Source organism: Phyllostomus hastatus, unplaced genomic scaffold (genome assembly GCF_019186645.2).
Source record: "Phyllostomus hastatus isolate PE091 unplaced genomic scaffold, TTU_PhHast_1.1 phas_scaffold_21, whole genome shotgun sequence".
NCBI classification, from domain to species: domain Eukaryota; kingdom Metazoa; phylum Chordata; class Mammalia; order Chiroptera; family Phyllostomidae; genus Phyllostomus; species Phyllostomus hastatus.
Window position 1 is genome coordinate 23,474,518 of NW_025334017.1, and position 21,911 is coordinate 23,496,428.

General features: G+C 43.3%; 1 protein-coding gene across 3 annotated transcripts in view; it reads right to left on the reverse strand.

Annotated features, from left to right (window-relative positions):
- NCALD (neurocalcin delta) overlaps positions 1–21,911 on the reverse strand; it is a 339,563-nt gene that overhangs the window by 78,358 nt on the left and 239,294 nt on the right. The gene's annotated exons all lie outside the window — the stretch shown is intronic.

Below are 21,911 nucleotides of genomic sequence, written 5' to 3' on the forward strand. Positions count from 1 at the left end.
CAACTCCACAGTGAGTAGCCAGCATGGAACCCAGGCTCAGGCAAGGCTGCCTGACTCAGCCACCGGGAAATGAAGGCTGCGCGGCAGAAGGAAACGGTTCCTGCTTCTTCCCACTCACAGAGACTAGGAAGCCTTCCCCAGCCCCCCAAAAAATGCAAAGGGAAAAGAAGAGAAAGAAAACAATGTATCACAAAAATTTCTAGCCAATGCATCGGTCCAAGTCGACCTACCAAGTAACTCAAACATTTCTAAATCATAAATACGTATTATAAGTGTACCTAAGGTATATGCTGATGTATTTTATGGCTGTTGCTGCTGATGCTGGATAATCTTTCACATTAATTGAGTACTTACTGTACGCAGAGTGTTGTTCTAAATGCTGTAGATACATTAAACCATTTATTGTAGTAACCCTACGGGGCAGTACGAATCTCTGTTCACCTCTCACAACGGGAGCACCTCGAGCATAGAAAGGCGAAGGCACTTGCCTGCTTTGTCCCTGGCTGAGCCAGGCTCCACGCCCAGAAGACCCGGCTCCGCACATTTTTGGAAATAACTTACATCTGACAAATTTTTAGAAAGAATGAAATGATTTATGTTGATTGTCTGCTTGCGAGTTGTTTTTATTTTTAATTTCTTAGGAGGAGGAGAAAGCCATCTTATCTTTTCTGCCTGTTGGAACTATAACGATTTTAGTCTGGTTTAGGCCTAAGGAGTAATACGGCAAGAAAAATCTAATCAGGAATATTTGAATCAAGGAAAGTGGGCCAAGTGAAACAGTGAACATACCCTAAACAAAACTGTGCCCAAATTAGTGCAGTCTTCACTGAAGCCAATGCGTGGATTGCCCAGGCTTGGGCACCCTTCCTTTCCCACCACTCGTCGTTCCATGTGTTCGAACCAACACTCTCATTGGGATAACGGTAAGAGCTGGATTTTTTAAAAGGGGTTGGAAGGCATCAAAGTAGCAGAGGCAAAAAATCTTTAAGTGCGCAGATAAAACAAAAATATATTGATGTTAGCCTGATATTCCTCACACTATCTCTGTTTTTCTCCTCAAGTAACTAGCTAATTCTTGAGCGGTGTGAGGCTTTTGGCATTCTCAGAGGCTGGAGAGACAACAACTGGAGTGCAGATATTCAAGAGCATCCAGGACTTTAGGGATAAAAATTCAGTATGTGTGTGTGTGTGTGTGTGTGTGTGTGTGAAGGAATCACAGAGAAGAAGGCACCCCAACATTCCAAACAGTTTTTCCCCTGGAGCATTTGCCACTTCCAAAATAGTGTTAGACAAGAGAACAAGAAGTAAAGCATAAAAATACATCAAAGAGGATAAAAACATAAAAGAAGAATTCAGCAACCTTATTGCCCTCCGGAGCCAAAAATTGGAGTACAGCATTCCAAGGAGTTTGAGTTGGTCAGTGTCCTAAGTTTTTGGGTCTCATAACTAAAAGGCAATTCCCTGGAAGTAACAGAAAACAAGAAATAGATGCACCTTCCCCAAAACTAGTTTCCATCCTAGAATTATTATTATAATACCTAATTGGATCAAGGTAATTTGACCCCACTCTAACTCCATTCCAGAGAAAATGAACCCTCTCTAAAAGAATACGACATCATCCAGAGCTCTTACTATTTTTCATACATCACTCCCAATTTAGTCCAAAATCAGTAATCATGCCAGGAGATGGGCAGGCCTAACTGCTCAAAATCTAGGAAAAAACAGGCCATAGACATAGATCCACATGTGATTCGTCTTCTGCAGTTGGCAGACAGGGGGTTTAAAATGACTGTAATTAATGTGTTCAAGGAAATAGATGGCAAGATGGAGAGTTCCACATGTAAAAAATAAAATCTACAAAAGAAATATATTAAAATTAAAGCACTGAAAAATACCACTGACATTAAAAACACAACAGATGGTTGAAGAGTAGAGAAGATATAGCAAAGGAGAAAATTAGTGAAATTAAAGATAGATCACAGACAATATCTAGATGGAAGCATAAGAAGAAAAGAAGAATAGAAAATACAAAAAAAGAATGTAAGAGACATTTGGAACATGATAAAATGTTAACATGTATTTAGGGAAGAAGGAGAGAATCAAGAAATAGAGCAGAAGCCATATTTGAAAAGAATTGGCTGCGAAATTTCCAAAATTTCCAAAAGATACAAAACAACAGAATTAAGAAGCTCCACTGACCCCAACAGGGTAACTACAGAGAAAATCACACAAAGAAGATACATTACGACCAACCTGCTGAAAACTAAAGACAAGGCAAAAATCTTAAAGCAGCGAGACAAAAAACATTAACTTTAACTCATATTAACTTTAAAGGAACAACAAAAGACTTTTAAAGTAAAACTCAACAGTAAAACAAACAAATGCGAAAACCTAATAAACTATTCAATTAGAAAATCAGCAAAATACAGGAAGAGATATTTTCCCAAAAATGTATACAGACAACAAGCACACAAAGTGATTTTTTGAAAATCATTTGCCATTAGGGAAATACAAGTGAAAACTGCAATGAAATATCACTACATACCTGTCGAAATGACTAAAATAAATAAAATGCTGTTCCAGCATTTGCGGGAAGGATACAGAGACACTGAGTCACTGAGACGTTGCTGGTGGGAATGTAAATGGGGCAGCCACTATGGAAAGCCATTTGACAGTTTTTTAAAAAATTAACCACCCAACTACCATATGACTCAGCAATTATATCCCTCGGTATTTCAAAGAAATGAAGACTATGCTAACATAAAAATTTGTATACAAATGCTTATAGCAGCCCTCCTTGTAACAGCCAATAAGTGGAAACAACGCAGATGCTTCCAACGAGTGAGCAGGCAAACCAACCCCAGCACCTCCACACCACAGAACGCTGCTCGCTGCTAAAATAGGGCAAACTACAGGCGCACACAGAAATCTGCCCACATGTCCGAAGGACTCTGCTGAGTGAAAAAGCGAATTTCAAAAGGTCATACATTTTATAGCTCCACTTATATAACATTATCGATATGACAGAATACTAGAAATGACAAACAGATCAGTGGTTACACCGATCAGGGATTACAGAGGGAGCTGGGGAGGGAGGGAAGGGTCTGCTGTGAAGAAGCAGCAGGAGGGTCCTTGCGGGGAAGGCGATGTTCTCGTCTTGCCCGCGTCAGTGTGGACAGCCTGGCGGCACCACTGTATCACAGTTCTGCAAAACGTTACCTTTGGGACAAGTGGGCAAGGTGCGTGTGGTTTTTCTCCGTGTTGTGTTTTCAGCTGTATGGGAATCTATATGCATCTCAAAATAAAAGCTTAGTTAAAAATGTTTAAATGATGGTGACATAGGACATTTCTAGTCAGAAAATGAGGGATTTGTTCCAACAAAATTATACTGACTTTCTACCAGCACTATATAGGTAGAAGAAAATGAACCCGGATAAAAACACAGAGAGATTCGGAAAGGGCAAATATATAGATAAAAGGTTTAATTTCAAACATGCCAATAATTTCCATAATATGTAAACTGACTAAATCTTCCAATTAAAAGGTAAACATCCTGGGCCATAGGAAAGTCTCAACACATAAATAATTGAAACCGTAAGTATACTTTCTGCATAGTGTAGAACAAAACTAGAAATCAATATAAAAAGACAAATAGAAAAACCCCTAAATGGAAACTAAGCAATATACTTCTAAGTAATCCATGGATTAAAAAGATGCACATTAGAATTTAGAAATATTTGAACCAAACATATATGTTAAAGAGAGAAAAAAAACAACAGGCATCGAGGCCCCAATTTTGGCGGGCACTTTGAGGAACCCCATGGACCTGATCCCTAGCGAAACAAGCATCACTGATGAAAAATACTTGAAAGTATCACGGAAAATCTCTGAAAATTGTCCTTAGGGTATACAGCCAATGAAGAAACATTTACTTTTTTTTTAAAGAAAGAAAACAACTAAAACTTGGTAAGAACATTGAGGGTCTGTGGCTCCCGAATCTCAATCCACGTCTTCCCCAGCCCCTCAGCACAGCTCACAGAAGCTTCACTCCGGAAGGGTGGGACCAGAAAGAGTGGGCTCCTCCCGCTCCAGCCCTCACTCGGGGGCTGCAGGATCTCTCTGGGAAAGGCAAGCCAACAGGCTTTCTCCAGCTCTGCTGTTGAATCCCCGCTGAGTACAGCCACCAGGAGGAAGAGAGAAAGTTTGATCGTGTTTAAGGCACAATTATTATACGTTAAATTTGTCCCCAACTGCTCACGTTTCCACCGTCAGGAAAAATTGAGAACTTTGTACATGTGAAATAAGCTTGTAGAATTTCATGAAATTCCCAGAAATCCCTATAGAAGAAAACAGAATGCACTACATTCAAAAGCTTTGCAGAAGAAGTACTAGAAAGCAGCTCCTCACATCTCTGAGTAAATAAATTAGTCACCTTTAACTAATAGTTGGTAAGATTCATTCAAAGACTCTCTACAGTCTTTCTGGGTGCTGAGGGGTCCCACGCACTGAAGATAAAGGAAAAGGAGAAGAGACAACAAAATCACACAATGAACAAAAACGGCCTCTCCTTTCACCCTGCCTGCCTTTTCATGGGTTGAATGAGAAGAATAAATTCTTTTCTCAAAGAGAGAGAATTTCTCACATGAAACTAAGGAGGCGGTTTTGTAGGCAAACGGTCCATGCATCATCACGTTATATTTAATCTCCCATACAAAAGGAAGACTGCAAAATGCCACTTTCCCATCACCAGCATCCAGTGCAAGCAGAGCAAATATTGTATTAAGACTGTTGTTTTTGCTTTTCTGTGAAAGGTGGTGTTAGAACCCTGTCTCTGCTGTCAGACGGCTGATGTTGCATATGTGTAAACCTAATGTTTACCAATCACCACGGATTCTGTCCCATCCTGCTGCCAAGGGATAAAGAAATAGGCCCGAAAAGCATGAAGAATCTGGATGCTTTCCTTGTGCCTGCATCCGAAGTGCAGCTCCTGTAAACTCGCACACAGGAACCCCACGTTCGTTTCCAGCCCAAAGTCATGCACTCGTTTGGGGCTCTGTGTGAAGCGCTGGCGTCGAGGATTCTTTGCCATGTTACAATGTGGGGAACATACACTTTGGGGGCAGGTACGTGCAGCTGTCCATGTGGGCTCCCCAAACATGACTGCCATCTCTGTGACTTTAGACCACTTATTTCACCTCTCTGAGGCTTGATGTTATTGTCTGTGAAATGGAATACTAACAACCACCTTGTAGGGTGATTGTGAAGAGGGATTCTCGATTTAGCAGTGCATCTGGTAGAGTTGCAGAGACAACACGAAGCTTCCTAATTAGGGAGAATAATTCAGAAATGTGCTAATGAGCACCCGGTTTACCCTGAATTTATGCTTTCTAAAAAATGAACTTATTTGAATATGATTTTCTGTTTTAATTAACTTCTTTGGCAAATAAATTATATTTGCTAAGTTATAGTGAGAACAAATTATTGTTCTCATTATCAGAAGCACTATGTATTCTCAACGCTTTTATTTTGATTTAATAGCATTTAGAACTACAGCATAGCATTATATTTAGCCTATTGTTTATTCTTTACAAAAGAGGGAAATAGAACATTAGTTTATTAACTTGTTGATATTAGGTTTTCCTCTCAAAAAATCCATTCCTAAAAAAGCAAACACACTACATACTCTAAGAACTGCAAATACCCAGTTATTTCTAGTGCAAAATCTTTTCCACACAACCCTTACACAGACTTATATAAAACATATGTTCTGACACTGTCAAAGGTGAGTATCTTGCTTTCATAAAATCAAATGCATATAAATTCTAGTGTAGCAAAAAGCATTAATTAGGACACTTAAAGCACACCTCCCTCCTATGATGAATATAAAATACAACTTAATTACAAAGAAATGATTTATTACAGCTTTTCAGAAGGACATTTGACTAAAGAATTGCATTTCTCAGAAATACATATCTATCAACAATTGAATCTAAAAAAAACAAAATAAATAATTGAGCAGAACAGAAACAGACTCACAGATGTGAAAAACATTTGGACAGTTGCCGGAGGGGACAGGGGTTGGAGGGGATGGGTAAAAAGGTGGAGGGATTAAGAAGTGCAAATTGGTTGGCACAGAATGGTCATGGGGGTGTAAAGTACAACATAGGGGACATGGTCAATAATATTCTAAAAACTATGTATGGTGTCGGATGGGTACGAGATTTATTGGGATGACCCCTTAGTAAGTTATATGTCTAATCACTGGGGTGTACACTTGAAACTAATCTAATGTTGCATGTCAACTGTAATTGAAAAAGAACAATGATTTAAATAAGCATCTTTTTAAAAGATGGCAGCATGTAAAGGTTTTAGCTCAAAGTTGCTGGCTTTGAAGATGGAGAAAGTGGCCATGAGGCAAGGATGCAGGCACTTCTAGAAGCCGAAAAAGAAAAGGAAATTGTTCTTGTTAGAATGTTTGCACCCCCCTAAAATGCACGTGTGGAGAAACTAACCCCCAACATGATGGTGTCAGGATCTGGGGCCTTTGAGAGGTTAGTGGGTAAAGCCCTCCTGAATGGGATTAGTTGTTGGGAACTGCCCTGCCTGGTATCAGAAGCTGAAACCCCTACCTACGCTAAGGCTAAGGGAATGCCCTTGGAACCATAAGCCAGCAAGGAGACAAAAGCTTATCTCCCTGGCAGGAATGCTGCTTCTGCTGCTTTATTCATAACTGAACCCCAAAAAGCTTGGTCGGTTAGCCAAAGACAGGTAAGATTCCCCAAGGGGGGAACGACTTAAGACAGGCACGATCACTTTGAGAGGCCCCCCAAAAGAAGGACTTTGGGGGCTGCAGCAAAAGGGGGTGATGGACCCTCGCTCCTCGGCTTTGACGTAGCCTGAGTTCTCAACGTCTGGGAGAAAAATCCCCTTATCTCTTGGTTGCCTTGGTTCCCTTGCTGCACCTAAGCCTGAAACAATGACAGGGTGGTGCAGCTCTGTGCTGAAAAGGGCGGATTCCCCGGGTGATCAGGCCTAAGAAAGAATATGTAAATTACTGTGAAACCTTCTTTGTTTAGAATGCTCTCAGTTGAATGAGAGGGGTCCAAGGAGGAAGTTAGTTTGTTCCTCAGAGTCTTACAGCTTAATGAGTACTGTACTTTACCTGAATTATTATGCAAAGTGAGCCCAATAAAAGCAGGTATGGATGGTAAATCGGCACGCTCCCCACTAGGGGGGGTGGCCATTTCGTCCCTACTTCCCCACAGAAACTAGTTTGTCTCTGTGCATGTTTTTTTTTTCTCGCGTGTTTATCGTTGAGCCATCCGCAGCGTTCCTTGGTCACTGCTGGCCAGTGACCCACACATCAATTAGTGCCCTTACAAAAGAGGCCCCTGAAAGCTTACTGGACCCTCCTACCATGTGGGAATGCAATGAAAAGTCTTCGACCTAGTGCGGGGGGATCCTCAGTCCCTTGTGCTGGGACCCTGATCTTGGACTCCCAGCCTCTGGGACTATGAGACATAAATGTGTGTTGTTTGTAAGCCACCGAGTGGGGGATATTTTTGTTGTAGCTGCCTGAATGGACTAAGATGGAAATAGATTTTCTCCTAGAGCCTGCAGAAGGGAACACAGCCCCGACTACACCTTGAGTATAGCCTAGTGAGATCCATTCAGATTTCTGACCTCCAGAACTGTTAGACAATAAATATGTGTTGTTTTCAGACACTGTGGTTGGGGTAATTTGTTACAGCAGCTGTGGGAGACTAATACAGGCAATAAACGTGTGCTGTTTTTGTCTTCTTAGGAAAACTACAGAAGAAATACAGATGAATCCAGCCTTAAGGAGCTAGCAGGGTGGAGTAGGAGAGAAAACAAATATGCAAAGAGAAGCACAGCAAACTGCGACAGAGCCTCAGGGGTGAGAGGTGTCCCGCCCAGCTGGGAGCAAACCCACTACTGGAAACCCCACGGCAGTGACTCCACAGCAGGCCTCCCAGAAGGCACAGGTTGCCCTGGCTGACCTTTGGCAGTTCTGTCGAGTCCTCTGATTCTGGAATTTCTATTTACAAAAAGACTTCCATTGCAGAAACAATATTTTCAAGAACTGGCCTGATTATGTCTCAGGTCAGAGAACGTGCTAAAGGGAAAGCAAGGAAGAAACCAAGGCACCACACTGCTCTCTTGCCATCATCCACAACCCAGCCCTGGCCCAGCACTGCAGGAAGAGGTGTGTCCCCAGGCTGGCTGGGACGCCATGGTCCATATCCAAAGGTAAGCTGGAGGTCTGTCCTGTCAAACCTGCTTTGAGGCTATTTTAATTTCCTGTAGTCTTATCTGTGGAAAGTCACAACATTTTTTTATATTGGCATCAACTAAGGAACCAAAATGTAATTTCTCTGTGAAGAAACAGTGTGACTGCTCACCAGCATATCAATAACTTCCCTTTGTGCCTGGGCACATGGAATGGGCTTGCCAGCCTTTGAAAGCAAACACAATCAGCACATCTTGGTGCTTCACGAAATTAGTGTCGTTGATTCTCGAAACTGAAAAAGACCTTGGGGCTTATCTTGCTCTGTTCGTTCACTCATTCGTTTATTCATTCACTTATTCACTGAAAAATCTTCAGTGAGTTCCTACTGCGTGTGTCAGGCACCGTGCTGGGCTGGGAGGCACAGCAGTGAATAAGAAACACTTAGAACTTGGCCTCCCAGCGTTTACAGTTGTTAAAGCATCACGACATTGAATAAACAATGAGTGATACAGAAGGAGCGCTATCTGCTGCCAGCCCAGAAGGACCTAACTCAGTCTGGGATTTCATGGAAAAGCTCCCTGGAGACCAGGCCCTTGAGTGAGGAAGAAAGAGGAGTGAGTCAGCAGAGGAGGTGGGAGATGTGTGAGCAGAGAAAAAAGAGGGTTTAAACCCTCAGGGAGGAGACGCAGCAGGGCATGTGAGAGGACCTGAAGCAGAGGCTAGGATGGCAGAATCCTCAGAAGAATAAGCGAAACACGGTGCATGAAGCAATTGTGGGTCAGGTTACGGAGGGTTTTGTAAACCGGTGTACCAAGGTAACCGAGGCCCTGGCTCAAGGATGCAGCTAGTAAGTAGGGAGCAGATTGGATACTAGCTCATCTGAGCTCTAATACAAAGACCAATTAGTATTTTAAAAGAAATGTTCTTTAAAATTTCTTTTCTGGCCCTGGTTGGTGTGGCTCTGTGGTTGAGTGCTGGCCTGTGGACCAAAGGGTCAACGGTTCGATTTCCACTCAGGGCACATGCCTGGGTTGCAAGCCAGGTCCTGAGCTGAGGGAGTGCGAGGGCCAACCACACAATGGTGTTTCTCTCTCTCTTTCTCCTTCCCTTTGCTTTTCTAAAAAATAAATACATAAAATCTTTAAAAAATTTTTTTTGTGATTCTAAAGGTGATGCGTGCTGATTATAGAGCAAACATTTCTTCTTTGGCGCAAAAACCACTATGGAAATGGCCCCAGGTGTGCAGCACCCACGTTGCATGGTATAGCATCACGTGATCACCCTCCTCGAATCCATTCTCCCAGAAACTAGACATCTTTAGAATGCCTTCAATTATAGGACTTGTCCAGATTGAGCCACAGAAAAGTCTCAGGATTAGGTTCATGGAAAATCTGTCCATTACACACAATAGCCCACACCCTTCCCCATATGTCAGCTGCTTGCCCGTTTTTTTACTGCATAAAACTGTAGACTTGAAGATCATCTAGTGATTATACTGAGAAAAGTATCTCGGAAAAATTATATGTGCCCATCCTCTGGCCTTTTTATGGCTTGGTCTTTAGAAAGTTTTTTACCATTCTAAAATCAGAAGATGGTGTTTCTATCACTCAGCCCCAAAAGCCATCAGGATGTCCCCACCTCTCCAAACTGCTGGCAGGTCCAATGCCTTGTGCATATCCAGCGTCAGCACTTCCGATAAGGATGCACGTGCCAGTGTAGGAGCCCCTGTCCTTCCTCCTGGGAAGGCACTCTGCAAGGCCAATGGGACCAACTTTTCCCGCCTAGTTTGTGGCCAAAAGACAGACAAGTTCTGAGACTCCTGGGATTCCTGGGAGCAGACAAAGTGCTTGATTAAAATGTTGTCCTCTTCACAGTTAATTAGCAGATTGTTTTTAAGAGTTCATGCCTTGTAGCTCAGTGGATTGAACACAGGCTGCAAACCCAAGGGTTGCTGGTTAGATTCCCAGTCAGGGCATATACCTGGGTTGCGGGCCAGGTCCCCAGTCGGGGGCACTCAAGAGGCAAACACACATTGAGTTTCTCTCCTTCCCTTTCCCCCTCCCTTCCCCTCTCTTTAAAAATAAATAAATAAAATATTTTTAAAAAGAGTTCATGCCTTGGTTCATGTTCTTTGTGGATTGTGATTTCATTTTCCTGCCACTGACATTAAAAGAAAATCTCTTTTGCATGTTTTTGCGGTTCCCAAGCCTAATAATAATAATAATCATGGTTGCAGCCTCTTTCCTTGAGTTTCTGACAGCATAAATAATGCAGGTGCACAGAAATAAAATGTAGCTATGCTGGCCTTTGCTTCTTTAACCAATCAGCTACTGAAGAAGAAGGAGAAGGGGAAGAAGAGGAAGAAGAGGAGGAAGAAAAGAGACTGAAGTGATAGAATGAGGCATTTTACTATCCAGCTGCCAAGAGGGCATTGCAAACAATGAGGATTTCAGAATAATAACCCCAAAGAGAAGAGGCTCAGAGCATCCCATTCATAGTGCAGGCGGCCTGAAAGACGCATTGTTCCCAGCAGGTCAGGTGGAAGACCCCTCCCCCATGAATGCAGCATTCTGAGGAAATGCTAGGCCATCCATTTTTTAAAACACCCCTGACATCAGAAATTTCAAACATGATTGGGTTCTCAGGGAGCAACACTACAGCCTCACAGGTGTGAGATAATGAGGCATCTAAGGACCGCAGCTTCTCCACAAACAGCTGCGGAAAGGAGGAAGATACAATCAGTCCATTTAAAATCCGTACGGTGGGCTCCCCAGCTTAATTGCATTCTGAGACTTGTGGCAGGTTGCAGAATCCAGCTCTCCAGCTGCTAGGAAGGGGAGGGGTTCTGACATGAGGACTTTGTCCTGGGAGCCTTCTGAACTTAGAAATATATTCTTTAAAATGTCAATATATGAAACATTAAAATGTGACATGCTCAAAAATAAAATATTCACCCACTCCCTGATCCTGCACGAGACCCTTTTCTCATTGTTGGCTCACGCGCTCCTCTAAACTTTCCTTTGAAAGAAAACAGTAAATATAGTTACCATAATATTTGCTATGATTCTTTTTTGGATTGTTTTTCGTTTGGCACTGGGTGGGCTGCATCACGTGAACTGTCTCATTCGATCTTCCCAATCGCCCCGTGAGATGAGCACCGTTACTGCAGACATGGGGAAACTGGGTTTCAGAAGGGCAACCATTGCTTGTCTGGGATGCCTGACTCAGTCTGCGAGGTCAGATAGTTCACGCGAGAGCTGGCATCAAATCAGACGCCAAAGATCTCAGAAGCCAAAAGTTCTCCCATTTTCCCCACTCAGTGTGGGCTAATAAATACCTTCCATAAGCCTCTATATTTATCCTTTCCAGCTGCTGCATAAATTCCAGCGAACGGCTACACCAGGCTGTCGACCCATGCTCAGATTGCTGTGGGATTCAGGAGCCAGAAACACATAAATATATTCATACATTAACTTTTTTCCTTTAAACCGTTACCTTGGAAAAAGGTGAATGAGAGTGATCTGTAAGCCATTACATATGAAAATTGTCGTGCCTGCTGACACTAGCTCTCTTCAGACTTTTAAATGAACTGTGACTTTTCTCGTTGCCACTAGCAAGAACTGACTGTCCTGTTTCTCCAGGGGTGTGTCCGCCGCAGCAGGCATGGGTGTGTATATACCTATGTGTAATAATAGCAACCGTATGCATGAGTTGTTTGTTGTTCTCAGTTTAATGAGCACCAAGTAACAACCTGTCATCACTTGGATTTCTATTTCTCGACCTACTGGAGGGGTTGAACATTGTTATAGATATTTGCTTGCCATTTGTACTTCCTTGTCTGTAAATTATATTTAGGACCTCTGCTCCTTTATCCATGGAGACCCAGATTTTGATCCGTACCCGATGCAGCTTTGCCAAAGTCTCAGGCTGGCATCTCTCTCTCCCTGTTTCCCAGTCTACACAGTGAGAGGATAATGAGGAAATCGGCTCTGTGTTCATCTCCATCCAAATCCCTTCCCATCCCATGGGCTTGGCCAGAAAAGTTTGTGGCAGTGCCAGGCCATTTTTTGACACTTGTTGTTACTCATGCACATCTGTGTGTATTCTTTAAAAGATTTTGGATCCTAAAGAAGGGATGACCTCATTTGCAGTTGCACTGGTCTAGTGCTTCCCATGAGTCATGTCTGGCGAGATAAAGAACGCAGCATCCTTTTCCCCAAGTGAAGTGGAGGAGACAGAACCCACGTCCCAACTGGAAACACATCACAGTGAGGGGAGAAGCTGAATGACTCAGATGACATCCCATGAGACTTTCAGGAAAATGGGGCCGAGTCCCTCTCTCACCTCATGAACCTGTGGGTGATGTCGAAAGTCACCCTCCCCTTAACTTTGTGCTTTTGCTGAACTCTCTCCATTGTCTAGACCATTTTGAATTAGGTTATATGTTACTAGCAATCCAAAGCATTCTAACTGATGTAGAATGATCTACTTCGTAAGTTTAAGAGTAAATATTTTGATTAATTTTTTACAGTTAAGAGGGACTTCAAATACAAAGCTGAGTGGGCTGTCAGGAAGACAACCACCATCCTCTGCCCTTCCCTGCTGACCTTAGGAATTTTGTACACAGATCACTAATGAAAATAAGGCATCAAAATCTAGGGCCTGGCACAAATAATGCCCATTTTTATTACAACTTCTTTTATTACAAAATCATAAGCATGTAGTTCTGTAACATAACAACATCACACTCAAGCACACAATATGACATTTTAGGTGAAATGCTCAAATTAAAACTATAAATCATTACACCCATATTATTACCCTACCAACCACACTCAAGCAGGCCTTACTTCTGCTGGACCCTGTATGAGGTATTTTTTGAGGTATTAAGAATTTAGGGATTACTTAGCTTTAACATTTTAAAACCAGGGGCAGTGCCTATTTTGTTCACTCTGTACAGCATGAATCAATACCTGGCACATAGTAAGTGCTCAAAACGGATTTGCTCAATAAATAAATGAAGGGAAGAAGGGAGGAAAGAATGACTGGATAGGTGAATAAATGAATTTATTTTTTAGGGTTAAAACTTCCCAAAAGAGAGAGAGATAGATGTGTAATATGAACTTAGAGAACTAACTCAAGTATGGTGTCTTCAACTTGGACTAGGGTAGGAGAATGTGAAAAATAAAGGAAAGCCCGTTATTGTCAATTTACAATTTTCTGAAAATTGATACCCGGTTTCTACAGTTTTTGCCAAAGTAATATGTACCCTGGTAAAGAAGGAATCTCCACCAAAGAACGGGATGGGTTAGGGTTAGGGGTATCTTTGTAAAAGCGTAAGTCCATGTCACTTGACTTCCTCCAAAACTTTCTAAAGAAACTAATTACAAAAGATAAACTAGAGAATGGGTGGCTTGATTGTTTTTTAGTCGTAGTTCATCCTTAACTACCAAATAAGTGGAAGCTACTTAAAATTGAAAGTATTCTGGAAAATGAAGAGAAAGCCACGTGAACATTTACTCATTCACGAAGCTGGACGGGGCGTGTGAGACATTGCATTGTTCCACATCAGGTTCATCCGGAACATTTTCCACCTTTGTGTGAAGGAGAGAAAGGAGCTGGTCATTTGCCTGTTTGCTCTCAATTCTATTCCTTCTTTTCCATGCTTAACTCTGTTTTGCAGGGAGCTGGACCCTGCAAGCTGCCTTCTCTAGAACCCTGCCAACTGACTTCCAAGCAGGGGGAGACACTGGCCTGCTTCTGGAAGGTGGGAGGAGAGAAGCCATTGTTTTTCTCCTCTCTCTGCTGCCGGCTGTGCGTCTGGCAAGGGCAGTCAGTTCTGGCAGCGGTGGCGGCAGGTGGCTCTGGGCTCCTGTGGCCTCTGAAGTCCCAGCAGGAGCATCTGGAGGCTGAGAGCAGATGCAGACTCCAGCAGTGGGCAGAGCCGGAGGCCCAGTCACGTGGGGTGTCCCCTCCACCCTGTTGTTCTCCCGCCGCAGCCCCTTCCAGTCTGATCTCTGTCATCCCACCTTCCCTTTCTGTCTCTTCAGCCCTTTCAGAATCAGCCCCCTTGAAGCCTCCTTTGAAGCCTAATGTATTTTGTGTTTTCCTGATCAAACCTTCACTGATATAATTATTCAGATGAAAAAAAATGAATAAGACCCTTTCTGATGACCAGCATCATATTCAACCAAAACAAAGCCCGTAAAATGCAGTCTAATTGCTTTTACACACCTTTTGAGGATGTAAAACCGTTCTTTGATATCTGGCACTTAGGTCGAGTTCAAAAGTTTTCTGAAGACAAATGGAACCTCTTCACAGAACGCCAGAGTCGTTCTGGCAAGGAGTTACAGTTTTAGGAAATTAAAAATATAGTCAGCATGTAGAATGTGAATTTCCCCCCTGCTGTTATCAAAGCCATGCAATTTTCCACTTAATCAAAAAAAAAAAAAAAAGACAAAGAACACTCTTAGAACTGGCTCAAAGACGAGGTCCTGGAAGCTTGGTTTAAAAGGCTGCCAGTGGAAGAGGCACACATGTGAAAGACAAGGACCCTTCAGCGTTTTTCCTTCGAGCCCAAGTTTGCATCCATAAGGCCTCCCCACCGGTGAACCTCACTCCAGACAGCAGCCCGAGTTTGGCTTGCCTTGGAACTTTGCCGGGCTGTTTAGGACAATGATATTAAAATAATAATTTTGGCCAATCCTGACAACACTTTGAGCAAGTGAAAATGAAAAGACCGTCATTCCCCAGGTTTTCTTAACATCAACAGCCTGGGGGAAAAAGTATCTCTAGAAAGATGCAAGGAGTCCATGGGTGTTTACATGTCTGATGAGTTCTTGAAATTCTAGACAATTCAACAGTGTTCTCAGAATGTTCAGTTCTTTAACCGGGGTTTAATATCACAATGCAGAAAAGCCCTAGAGAGAAGCTATAAAATCCTCTTAGTATTGTGGAAGATGACAACCCACTGGCTTGTGCCGGTGAGGGAATTACATAGCACAGCACCAGCTGAGTCAAGCAAAAAAGAAAATTCTGGAAAGATCCCTCAGTTTGCTTTCCAAAGTCCTAGGAAGAAAATTAAATGTAGCCACTTATTATTGATCCGCATGAGGGCAGTTTGCCTTATAAATTTTCATTTGCTTTTGATCAACTGTCGAAAGGAAACAATGTAAATCCTACAATTATCCTGTACAAAATGTCATTTAATCATCATGACATTTCTGTGGCCAGCCAATTGTTTCTTTGTTCTGATCTCAAAGAATAAAGGAAGAAAAAAATACTTTCTGTAAGTAGAGCATGGAACCTATGCTATTCTAACTGTCACCTTGGCCTAGCCCCAACCTCCGAGTAGAAGCTGGAATATGCTATTAGCACTGGCAGGACTGGTTACTGCTCAGCGCCAGCCTCCCTGTGCACTGAGCCCTCTCGGTATCCACTGGCCTTTTGTACCCTGGTCCTGATGGGGCCCAAAGCTGGACCCATCAAACAAAACCACATTGTTGCTGTTCTCACAGGGCGACAACAGCCTCCAAATTACAAAGAAAACCACTATTCTGGCATGCAAATTATATACGGACCCTGCTTTCCCTTAACAACCTGCTGTCGATGTATCCTTTTTCTTTAGATTGAACCTTACAATTTAATTTTTTTTTTGGCTGAACCACTGCTCCTACCACCTCATTAAATGGAGTGCTCTCCTGTGAATTTCGTTACCTCAACAATGAGCCCAGTTGAAAGGGATAGAGAATAGAGGGACTACTATTTGCCCAGCGGTATGGAAGTCTTTTATATTACCGGTAACTCACTCAATCCTCACATGAACGCTGGGATCAGAAGTATTATCCCCACCTTATGGGCGATAAAGCCGGAGGTCATCAAACTGACCCAAGTGAAAAAGGTGGAATAAGTGAGCCTGAGATCTGAGCCCAGAGCTGCTGGACTTGCAAATCTGTACGTTTTCTGGGTGTGCCACACTATGGCCATCATCATTCTGCACAAACGAATTATATAAATCACCGGGCAATGAAGAGGAATTTTGATGTTCTTATCTACCAGAGCCTTTTACATGGCAGCCTTCTTTTCTGAAATGCGATAGGGTATCTTTTCCATGAGGCAGTTATATAGACATCATTTCTTCCCCTCTCCTTTCTTTAAAAAGTATACCGGTGTGGTTACACCCACAAATGACCCAGTTCACAGAAGCTGACAGTCATGTCCTGCCCTGCAGGGGTTCCTCCAGGTCACCACTGTCTTCCCAAATGGCAAGCTCACGACCACCTGCATGCGTCTGCGGTCATCCTCTGAGTGGAAGCGTAGGTCTCCCCATTAAATCAGCATGTTGTAAAGGTGTGCGTCCACCTCTGGTGTGCACAGCCTGGCATATCAGCGATCACTGTCTGGAGGGCTTGTCTTTGAGGGTCTGTCAGTCTAGTTCACACACACTAGGGGCTTAAGGAATTGTTGGGAAAACCGCAAGGACGGGGTCGGGGCAGCTCCAACTGAAGGGTTGCTGAGCAACCGCGTTGGATCTCGGCCACCTCAGAATGTGCATACATGGAGACTCAGATGGTCCTGAAGATATGCGGTTCCACCACCCCTGCAACGGCTCAAAAACAAGGGGCCAAGGGTCAATCTGAACCGAACCCAAACCATGCTGGGGCCTCCGAGCTACCTCAGCAGGAACTTCTGGAACGAAGCGGAAGGACAGCCGGTGGCAGAATGACGTGCCAGGCCATTAATTTTGGATCTGAAGTCTCTGCTCTTCCACTTCTGAGTTTCTTTGACTCTGGCTCTGTTCCCTTGACTCAGAGCATGGGTCTGAAAACTGTTTCTGTTCAGGGCCGGAGAGTAGTATTTTAGGCTTTGCAGGTCTTACTATCTCTGTTCTAAATATTTCATTCTAGCCCTGGCTGGTGTGGCTCAGTGGATTGAGTGGTGGCCTGCGAACCAAAAGTTCATCCATTTGATTCCCAGTCAGGGCACATGCCTGGGGTGTGGGCCAGGTCCTCAGTTGGGGGCATGAGAGAGACAGCCAACTGATGTTTCTCTCTCACACCGATGTTTCTTTCTCTCTCTTTCTCCCTCCCTTCCTCTCTCTCTTTCTCCCTCCCTCCCTCTCTCTCTAAAAATAAATAAATAAAATCTAAAAAAAATTCACTCTACTATTATGGCAAAACAAACAAACAAAGAAAAAACCCAGCCTTAGACAATAAATAAATGGGCATGGCTGAGTTTCAATAAAACTTTGTTTTGTTTTTTTAAAAGAGAGGGCAGGTTGAATTGGTAACTGGTCACAGTTCTTTGATCCTGACTTAGAGGATTCAGAGGTCAAGGCTGGAGATGTTCACTGAAGACTGTCTCCCTGGATACTTGCGTTTCCAGAAATTAAAGCTTGTTGAAGATGCTCACAAAACGGGAGAAAGCTGAGGGCCTTTGGAAGATAGATTAAAGCATTGAGTTACAGTAATAAAATCCTCCCAAGATTCAAGGGTATCTGTAAGTAGCTGAGACCAGCCTCCCAGCATTGGAAATAAACAGGGAGATGGCAGGACCCAGAGAGGAATGCCTTCGTGGTCCATGCAACAAGGATGGACCCTGGGAAGCAAGGGGTTCATCTTGGGCAGTAAGTTCCATGTCTAACGGGGCACGATGGCTAAGAACCACGTTAGGAGACTGTGGGGACCTCGGTAATGAGCATGTCTGCCGAGACTGCTTCACCATCTCTTGCTTTGCTCTGAAAAAGGCTTCTAGGTTGGAGGGTAGTGAGGTATCAGGGTGAAGAAAGCTCGAGTATAACTGAGATTGAAGTCATCTTTAATTAGACTTTTCATTAAGTGTAGGATAAAAGCATCTGCTACACACTCAGTAGATCAAATTACTCCAAATAGAAGCTTGCTTTTTAAAAATTGAATTGATTGGGATTTCAGTGGTTAATAGTCATATAGGTTTCAAGTGTACAATTATATAACACATCATCTATATGATGAGCACACATCATTGTGTGTTCACCACCCAAAGTCTCGTGTCCTTCATCATCATTTCCCCCCTTTCCCCTCTCCTACCCCCACACCCTTCCCCTCTCGTAGCCCCACACCCTTGCCTCTGTCTATGGTTCTTTCTTCTCAGTCCCTTCACCTATTTCACCTGGGCCCCCGGCCTCCCTGTCTCTGAGAGCTGACTGTCTGTTCTCTGTGTCTATGAGTCTCTATGTTGTTTATTTTGTTCATTAGATTCCACATGTAAGTGATATCACATGCTATCTGTCTTTCTCTGACTGGTTATTTTACTTAGCATAATACCCTCTAGGCCCATCCATGCTGTCACGGAAGGTAAAATTTCCATCTTTTTTATGGCTGAGTAGTATTCTTTTTATGGCTGTGTAAATGCTTTTAATTCTTTCAGGGGAAAAAAGATGGCCACATGCGTAGATACTTTGGAATTTTTCAACAGATCAAGTTTTAACCCGAAGGTACATAAAGTTGTAAAGCGAGATGACTCAGTAGTGTACTTTTGTTTCAGCAACCATTGACTACCATAAAAATGCTAATGAGCAAACAAACTTATTCACAGCCTAACTTGGGAGGGTCTTGGCTTAACAACTGAGCAGATATCAGGATACGCCACACCGAAGGGTGCTATCAGCGCGTCACCTCGGCTTTAAAATCACAATTGTGCATGGAGTCGTTGCTGCCATTTTCACAGAGAAATTGAAGGACACACAATGTTCTAGCTCCTTTGAAGGATAAATGACCACCTAAGACATAGATTAAAGCCTAGTTCAATATTAGTGTATTAATTTCCTGTCTCTGTGGTAACGATATTACCACAGCCTTGGTGGCTCAAAACAACAGAAACGAATTCTTTTATGGTTCTGCAGGCCAGGAGACTGAAATAAGTACTGTTGGGGCAAAATAAAGGTGTTGGCAGGGCCGTGTTCTTTCCAAAAGCTCCAGGGAGATTCCGTTCCTTGCCTCGTCCAGCTTCTGGGGCCCACCAGCATTCCTTGGCTGAAGAGCTGCATTACTAAAATCTCTGCCTCCGTGTCACATTGCCTTCCCCTCTCCTGTCGCTGTCCAGTTTCCTCCCGACTTTTTCTTATAAGGACACTGGTGATTGCGCTCAGGATCCACCAGCTATTCCAGGGTAGAATCTCTGTCTCAAGACCCTGAACTTGATCGCATCTGCAAAGACCTCTTCCATAGACAGTGGTATTTATAGGTCCCACAGGAGAGCACCTGACATTTGTAGGAGCCATTATTCAATTGACTATAATTATCCAAACTATATAATTAAGTCCCTGAGCAAATAGTATTTAAGATGACGGCTTCTGCTTTGTTTCTGTAATTATATACAACCAGGACACCCCTCCCCCAACAATGGCTAGAGACTTCTCAACGATACACATAGATGCACACCCATAAATCAGCACCCCAGTGAGCCACTTCAAGGATCCACGCTGCATTCTGTGGGAAAGGCACGTCCTGGAACTGTGTGCAACGCAGTGGTTCCAAGTATTACATCAGCCCGAAACAGTTCTGCATCTGACCCAAACACCCAGCGCTGCGCTGGGAATGGAAGGGTTTCCTTCAAAACAACCTCCGTGACCAAGAAGGATATCCTTCTCCAACCATCCTCTTTCTCATAATAACCACTTATTTATTCCTTAATTTTTATATCAATTATTTTTTTTATTTCAATCATCTCTTATCCAGAACTTGAGAAAATTAGCTCTAAAGATCCCTTGAAATAAGCCAGCTCATTTCCAAAAAAAAGAAAAAAGGTATTTTGTGATTTTGATGAGTCAGGCATTGTGGTCAGGATTGGGAATGAACTGTGCAGGCGGAGGAGACACAAGAAAAAGTAGGTAATTTCAAGGTGATGTGGTGATAGATAATCCCACCTCCGCTGTGGTCCGAGCCACCTTGGGTGACTCTCACCTTGGTGACCACGAGGTCTCCTAATGGGTCTCTACTTCTGCACTTGCCCCCGGATATGGACTGAATATGTATGCCCCCCTAAGTGGATTTGTTGAAACCTACCGCCTACTGTGCTGGTGCTAGAAGGCGGGAGCTGTGGGGGGTAAGTACGACCAGATGAGGTCATGAGGGTGGAGCCCTCGTAATGGTATTAGTGTCCTTATAAGAGCCTGCAGACAGCGTGCTTCTCTTTGCTCTCTGCCATGTGAGGATACGCCACGTGGCGGGCAGTCTGCAGCCTGGAAAAGCATACTCACCAGAACTTGACCGTGCTGGCCCCCTGAACTCAGATTTCCAGCCCCTGGAACTGTGGGAAAAAAAGTTCTGTTGTTTACAAGCCGCCCAGCCTGAGATACTTGGTTAGAGTGGCCTGGACAGATTAAGACTCGCCCGTGTAGTCTATTCTCCATAACACAGCCAAAAGCATCCTGGGAAAATGTAAGTCAGACCAAGTCACATCCTCTGCACAGAAACTGCCAGGCACGTCCCATCTCATTTGGACTAAAAGCCAAAATCTTTGCAAGGCCTCCACATCTCTACTCAGTCTGCAAGTGGACTGACCCTCTTGACTTCCCCCGCCCCCACCCCCTAGGCACTTCCTCTTCCCTTCCCTCATTCAGCTGCAACTAAAACCCAACACACAATCCTTCCTCAGAAAACTCTCTCCTTCAGGGCGTTCCTCAAACATCGTACTCTCAGTGATGCTTTCTCTATTGAAAATTGCACCATATTCCTGGCACAACCTAATTTTCTTCTCTCCTTTATTTTCCCCATAACATTTATCACCATGTAACTTATTATAGGTATTATTCATTTTTAAATTATCTGTTTCCTATCCTTAGAATTAAGTTTCATGAGAACTGGGATTATTGGTGGTCTTGCTCACAGTCTATTTTGTATACCCACCACCTAGAATGTTGACATCTGGTGAGTTATCAGCACTTGTTGGAAGGAAGGATGGCAAGAAGGATGGGTGGATGGGTGGATGGGTGGGTGGATGAAGAGATGGATGGATGGGTGGGTGGATGACAGGTGGACGGGTGAGAGGGGCGGATGGATGGACACGTACACAGGGAGGTATAAGAGTGCAGAGAGGAAGGGGGCACTCGACCTAGCCCGACGTGATGGGCTTTGTGAAGGCAAACGGCTTCGTTCACCAGCTCACCCCCTTTGTGAGTCAGCCACACAATGAATATGTATTTGTTCTTCATGACAGTTTCACAGCACTTCTCCTCACCCCCAGAACTCTTTTCTAGGCAGCACAATTATCATCACAAGAAAGATCAGCATAGTTGGTCTCATTCTTTCATAAAAGGAAAATGAATAACTCATTTCAAGTTCAATAACTCCTTTAATATTTTGACAGGAGAAAACATACAAGGAACCTCCATGTATTGCAAAAGATCACATCTCATTATACAGGGTTGTAAAGATTCCCTTATGTTTTGAAGGTCTTTTTTTGAAAGTTATCCCATAGGGATGACATCATGGATCATTTTGCTGCTCTTCTGGCACTAACTACCTTGTTGTAAAAGCTTTCCTGTGTGTGGTTTGGGGAATGACTTTTATTGGGCCACACCTCTGCTCAGTGGTCATATCTACCTAGCTTTTCCAGAAAATGTTCTTTTAAAATTTCATTTTATTTATTTTTAGAGAGGGAAGGGAGGGAGAAAGAGAGAGAG